General features: G+C 45.4%; 1 long non-coding RNA gene across 1 annotated transcript; it reads left to right on the top strand.

Annotated features, from left to right (window-relative positions):
* Nucleotides 1-3,368: 3,368 nt before the first annotated feature.
* LOC123521669 lies at nucleotides 3,369-4,435 on the top strand. Its single transcript, XR_006680056.1, has 3 exons — nucleotides 3,369-3,510; nucleotides 3,908-4,075; nucleotides 4,302-4,435. It is a non-coding gene; the product is annotated as an uncharacterized LOC123521669 (long non-coding RNA).
* The last annotated feature ends 2,032 nt before the right edge of the window (nucleotides 4,436-6,467 follow it).

Below are 6,467 nucleotides of genomic sequence, written 5' to 3'. Positions count from 1 at the left end.
CTTCCTTAAGGAGTATAGCCTTAGAAACCCGGAGGCAGTTCTACTCTGTCTTGTAGGATCACTCTAAGTTGAACTCGCTTGATGGCAATGGATTACAGTTTGGCATCCCGCCTTTTTGAGTCATTCGCAGTGAGAGCATTGGCCTACACTGGACACGGAGGTGCTGACATACTTTTGTTGTTGTTGTTGTTGTTCAGTGATATCCGCTGCATTCTTCACAATGCATGACCCATCTCATGATTTGGTTGTGGTTGTGCCACGTGGCATACATTCTTGACAGATGTTTCAGTAGCTCCTTATTTATTCTGCTAAAATTAACAAAAGCCAGGGAGCCAATAGCATAGTTCACAGAGATAATGCTCTACGTTCTATTTGGCAAGGAGTGACTGTGACCTTAAAGATTCATGAGAACCATCCAAGGTGGAACTCCTGATCTCTCCTTGCTGTTGCAGGGGCAGTGAATTATTTAATATGGCTCTTTGAGCCCAACTCTAACTCCCACCCATGACCTTTCCCTACATGGGTGTGAGTGATTGGGAACAGGATACCCTGGAATGTCATCTTGCTGTGCATACGATCCTTCAGTGGAGCAATAGGAAGGATCTCATTACCAGGAGAGCTAGGAGTTCAGCGTGTCCTCTGGACCCGAGATCACCGTGCAGTGAACCTCCTGGATCCAGAGGACAGCTAATGAACTAGAGAGAGACAGCTGCAGCAGCACCAGGAGACAGAGCATGGAACTGAACAGTGGACTTCCTCACCCACTGAGCAAGTAAAGCTGAATGCTTTGCGGCACCTCATTGGGGCAATTGGACTTGCTGACCCATGGAAGTGGAGCTGAGTGCTTTCTGGCTGAAGCTTACGGGAGTGGGGTGACTCTGGGCACTTATTCCGGGTTTGCTGACCCATGGAACTTAAGCTGAACGCCTTTAGGTTGAGGCTTATAGCAGAGTGGTATGTCCTTTGGGCATTTGTTAGCAGACTTGAGAGAACTTAGTATCATGTCCTGATAGCTCGCAGCCCTGAGCATTTCTCACTGGCATTACAACTTGTTTGTCTCTGAGTTCTGTGCAGCCATTCCAATAAATATTAAAACCCAGAGAAGTAAAAGAGAACACTAAGACATTACAGTTTTCTGGAGGAAAAAAGAATGATGAAAACCATAGATACATGGAAACATTCATTTAAAGAACTAATGAACCAGTCAAACACTGCTTTTCACAACTCTGATATCAGAAGAACTAGATGGTGCCCCATTACCACTGCAAACTGCTCTCACAAGGACATTAGGACACAGGATATAATGGGAGAAAAATGTGGAACAAACTTCAAAATCCGAAAGAGACCCAGCTCACAATGTGGAGGGAGAATCGTAGAACCTCCAAGATGATGGCCCTTAGTCAGTCAGCATCCCTGGAACGGAACTCATCCCATAACTCAAACTTCAGTCAGATGATAGGTCTATAGGGGAACAACAACACTACTGAGGCGCACCCCCCTGAGCATAACCAACCACAGAAGATCAAAAGGGCAGCATTTACCCAAGGACAAAGTTCAGAAGGGTTAGGAAAGGAGGAAGGGAAACAGGGAACACGAGGAGGAAGTGGGATATAAGGGACGGCACCCTGAGAGGATTGAAACGAATAATGCGAAACAGAATGAGGATGAATTGTTGCATGTGAAATTGATGGGCTCTGTAAGCTTTAGTCTGCTTCATAAACACATAAAACGAACAGCTGCAGGACAGTGAGTTATCTAGTGTGGCTCTTCTGGCCATAGTCTCCGTACCTCCCACCAAGTGAATTTTCCCTGATGAGTGTGGGTGGGAAGGGGTGGGAAGATATTGATTGCATTATCTGGTTCGGCTGTGAGTGATTGCCATCCTGCTGGTAGAAAGTGAGCCATCTCAGAAGCCGGAGTGGGGGATTTCACTACTCCAAGAACATCCTCTGAACCATCAGATCCCTGCCCAGTGAAGCTCCTTGACTCAGGAGACAGCATGGAGGCAAGAGGAGCGACAGAGGAGCGGGAGCAGCACAACCAGGAGACAGCCCACAGAGCGTGTGCAGTTGAATGCTCTGGGGCAGGAGGCAGACTAGTGGAGTGCAGTGTATTTAGTGTAGGGAGGTGGGTTGGCTGACCCATAGAGCTGGATCCAAGTGCCTTTGGGTTGAGGTTTACATCAGAGTAGCATGCCCTTTGGACATTTATTCCAAAATCCAAACCAATTTCTCTGTCATCGCATCAGTTCCGACTGCCCCTGCGGGTCCTGAGATGGTACATTGTTCTCAGGGTAGAAAGCTTCATCTTGCTCATGCTTGATGAAGTGGAGGGTTGGTGAGATGGGCTGATGCAGTGGCTGCAACCATGGGCTCAAACTAGCACCAATGGTGAGGATGGTGCCGGACAGGGGAGTGTTTCCTTCTGTTGTACATTGGGTTTCTATGAGTCAGAACCGACCCAACATCACTTAACAACAACAGTGGCAATAGATTACCGTCAGCACAGAAGATGAGAATCTGGGGTGTCTCGAATGATGATGGGAATGTAAGGAGGTACCAGCCACTACAGAGTCCTGGTGGTGCAGTGGTTATGCACTGGGCATACCCATGCAGTGGCTAATGTGGCTGTCTATTCTGAAAGGTTTACAGCTTTGGCAAACCTGGGGAGCCGCAGTACTGTATCTACTCTGGCTTACAGAGTCCTTTTGGCTCCATCACAAATGGGTTTTGGTTCGTACCAGGCAATGCTGATATAAAGTAGGGTAAAATAATAAAGGGCTTCCAAACAGACTCTGTGATTCTAGAGTTCGGCCCAAAGAAAAGGGTGTTTCCAAAAGGCAGGGAGGGGCAAGAGTGGTCCTGGGAGACCAGATGAGGCATCTGGCGCTTGCATTTCATTATAAAAGAATCTCAAATTATTTTTGAAAGGATTCTCCTTGCTCCCATGCACTACGCCTTTCTGTCTCACTGAACCTGTTTTTTTGTGTGTGGTTTTTTTTTCTTCTTTTTTTTTTTACTGCCTATTCCAGGGCAGATGGGAGTGGCACTCATTCATTCTGAATCGCTTTTCTCGGTGGTCCCATGGAGGTGGGGGCCTCTGCCGGCAAGCCCACGTGTGTCAGGTGCTCCCTCTCTGTCCCAGCAGCTCTTATCTTTTCGCCTCTGGAGCAACTTGGTCACAAGTACCAAGGCCTTTTCAGTATGTTTTCCCCCATCTTGTCTGCTTTCTGAGCCAAAAACCCTCCTCCTCCGGCCTCATGGGATTCCTGGACGCTGACTCACACTGCAAGCCCTCTGGCTCCCGCCCACAATCCTTACTCAAGTTCAGCCCCTACCGCCCTTCTGCTAGGGCCTGAGATTGCTGAGCAGAAGATCCCAGCAATGAGAGTTGAATGTTTATGTTGCCCAGCAGCGTGAAGCTGAGAGAGGTTAGAACTTGTGCAGAGGGGAGATAATCAGTGGGTATTTATCCTCACTTTGGTGGCTGAGGTTTACTTTACTAAAAGAGGTAGGTTTGGGAAGATATTTGCAAATATTTACTTTGCTTCACTTGTGAAAATGATTTGAAAGCTCTTTCTATTTGGGGTCTGAATACCCTACTTGTGCCTCCAGAAGGAAATCATTATTCTCCCCAAAAGGAAACATGATTCCCACCCTACCCGCCCTCCAGCCCACCCCCCATAATTATATTAGTCTATTCTTTTAAATTAAAAGATCATTTTATTGGGGGCTCTTATAGTTCTTATAACAATCCATACATCAATTGTATCAAGCATATTTGTACATATGTTGCCATGATTATTTTCTAGACACTTTCTATTGAGCCCTTGGTATTAGCTAGCTCCTCGTCACCTCCCCCCACCCCCCAATTAATCTATTCTTTTGATAATCTCTTCCATTTGTAGGTGATGAAATGCTTAAGGATCCACTTCAAAGGCTGGTGCCTGTTAAGAACATGGCCACTCCCTTTCTTTAAAGTCAAAATTAAGCCGTTGGATTCTTGTCTCTATTTGGATGGCTCCAGTTCGGCTGCAGCAGGTGTCTGGAGGCAGCCTCCCGCGATAGCACTTGTAGTGAGTGTCTGCCCCATAGTTCTTGCTCCTCCAGCAGCACAGCAGGGTGGGTTTAGTCTACTGACATTCAACTAGGAGGCAGTTTCAAGTGAGTTTACCTGCATTTTATTTATAGACAACTTACACAACATGGTTTCCCCCCGTAAAACAAACAAAACTGCACCAAATAAATCTAAGTCCAAAGTAAATGAAGAGCTCAAGATGATGTCAGTTCTCTTTGCCTCAGTCCAGGTGTTGCGTGGACGAAGCACAGCAGCCTGTCAGGATGAGGGACACGGATGCATGGTGCCCACTGTGTTAACGCTTCTCCGTCTCCAAGCCATCCTTCTGGAAGATCATATATGGGGTCACACTTAGGTTTCTCAGGTGGGTAATACCTCAGTTCTTGGCTTCACATGAGAAAGAATTCATTCCAAAGCCTGTTTTGTGATCCAAGGGGGATTTTTTTTTTTTTTAATGAAGAATGGAAGAAGTTTCAGGTTTCATAGTCTCAAAAGAGTACAGGCTATTTTAGGGAAGTGTGCCAAACTGGGTGTAAGCTGAGTTGGGGCTTACCATTGAACATGGGCAACCTCGTGGGACTCTCCTCCCGTGGCTTCACAGAGGAGTCTAATTGCACATCTGCCCAAGCACGATTAATATGAGGCAGAGGTCAGACAGGCTTCTACCTCCATTTTTCTTGATCTTAATCTGCTGTCCACAAGGTCAGCAGTTCAAAACCACCAGCATCTCCTCGGAAGAAAGACTGGGCTTTCTACTCCCTTAAATAGTTACAGTCTCAGAAACGCACAGGGGGTTACTGTGGGTCAGCTTTGATTCGATGGCAGTGAGTTTGGTTTGCTATAGGGCAGTCGTCCTCAACCCTTTCACAGGGGTCATCTAAGACCATCAGAAAACATACATTTGCGATGGTCTTAGGAACCGAGACACCGCTCCTCTATCCATCTCCAGGCGGGCCCACCCGCATTGCAGATATGCCCACATACGAGTACCCAGTGTGAAAACTGTTACCCATGCTACACCATGCTTCAAGACAATATTTCATTTATTTGTTATTAGAAATAAATATTTCACAATATATAATTACATATTGATTTTGTGATTAATCACTATGCTTTCATTATGTTCAATTTGTAACAATGAAAATACATCCTGCATACCAGATATTTTCATGATGATTCATAGCAGTAGCAAAATTACAGTTATGAAGTAGCAACAAAAATAATTTTATGGTTGGGGGTCACCAGAACACGAGGACCTGCATGAAAGGGTCACAGCATGAGGAGGTTGAGAACCACTGCTCTAGGGGTACCGTGAGTCAGACCTGATTGGAGGGTAGCGAGTTAGGCTTTATACTGATACCACTCGTCCTCCCAGGACACTCAACTGTTTTGCTGGGTTTGATAATTTTTACACTCTACTGCTCTGCTGCATTTAATTATTTCTTGCAATGACCACATATAGCTCAAACAACGCTCCTGATTATGGGGTCTCTTAGGGGAAGCTAACAGATTACCAAAGGTTAAAGATAAGTCCTTTTGTCTACAGCGCTTCTTCTCAGCCTTTTGGCAGACTTGTCTCTCTCTAGATGGACCTTGGCTGAGAGCAGAGAATACAGAAAGATGTTTTGTGTTTTATTGAGTGTGCCAAAGTACTCAGCTGTGTGGACCATACAAACGATGGACACCTTGGGAAGAATGGGAATTCCAGGACCCTTCATTGTGCTTATGTGGAGCATGTACATGGATCCAGAGGCAGTTGTGCAAACAGAACAAGGGAATACTCTACGGTTTAAAATCTGGAAAGGTGTGTGTCCTCTCACCATACTTGTTCAATCAGTATGCTGAGTAAACAGTCAGAGAAGGAAAATTAAATGAAGAAGAATGTAGCATCAGTGTTGGAGGAAGACTTATTAACCACCTGCAATGTGCAGATGATATCACCTTGCTTGCTGAAAGAGAAGAAGACCCGCGGCCCTTGCTGGTGAAGATCAAGGATTACAGCCTGCCATGTGGATTAGGGATCCATGTAAAGAAGACCAAACTACAACTTGACCAATAGGTGACATCATGGTAAATGGAGAAAGGGTTGAAATTGTCAAGGTTTTTGTCTTGCTGGCATCCATAATTAATGCTTCTGGAAGCAGCAGTCAAAAAGATCAAAAGATGCATTGCACTGCGTAAATTTAAAGACCCCTGTAGAGTATTGAACATCAATAATGTTACTTTGAGAACTAAGACACACCTGATCCAAGCCGTGGCCTTTTTAATGGCCTTATTCACATGTGCATGTGAGAGTTGGACAATTGAATAAAGAAGACGAAAGAAGAATCAATGCATTTGAATGGTGGGGCTGAAGAAGAATAGTGAAAGTTCCATGGATAGTTAAAAGG

Source organism: Echinops telfairi, unplaced genomic scaffold (assembly GCF_000313985.2).
Source record: "Echinops telfairi isolate 266 unplaced genomic scaffold, ASM31398v2 ScPeMD7_33;HRSCAF=127, whole genome shotgun sequence".
In the NCBI taxonomy this organism is placed as follows: domain Eukaryota; kingdom Metazoa; phylum Chordata; class Mammalia; order Afrosoricida; family Tenrecidae; genus Echinops; species Echinops telfairi.
Note: the sequence above shows the minus strand (reverse complement) of the source record. Positions and strands in the feature narration are given on the sequence as shown.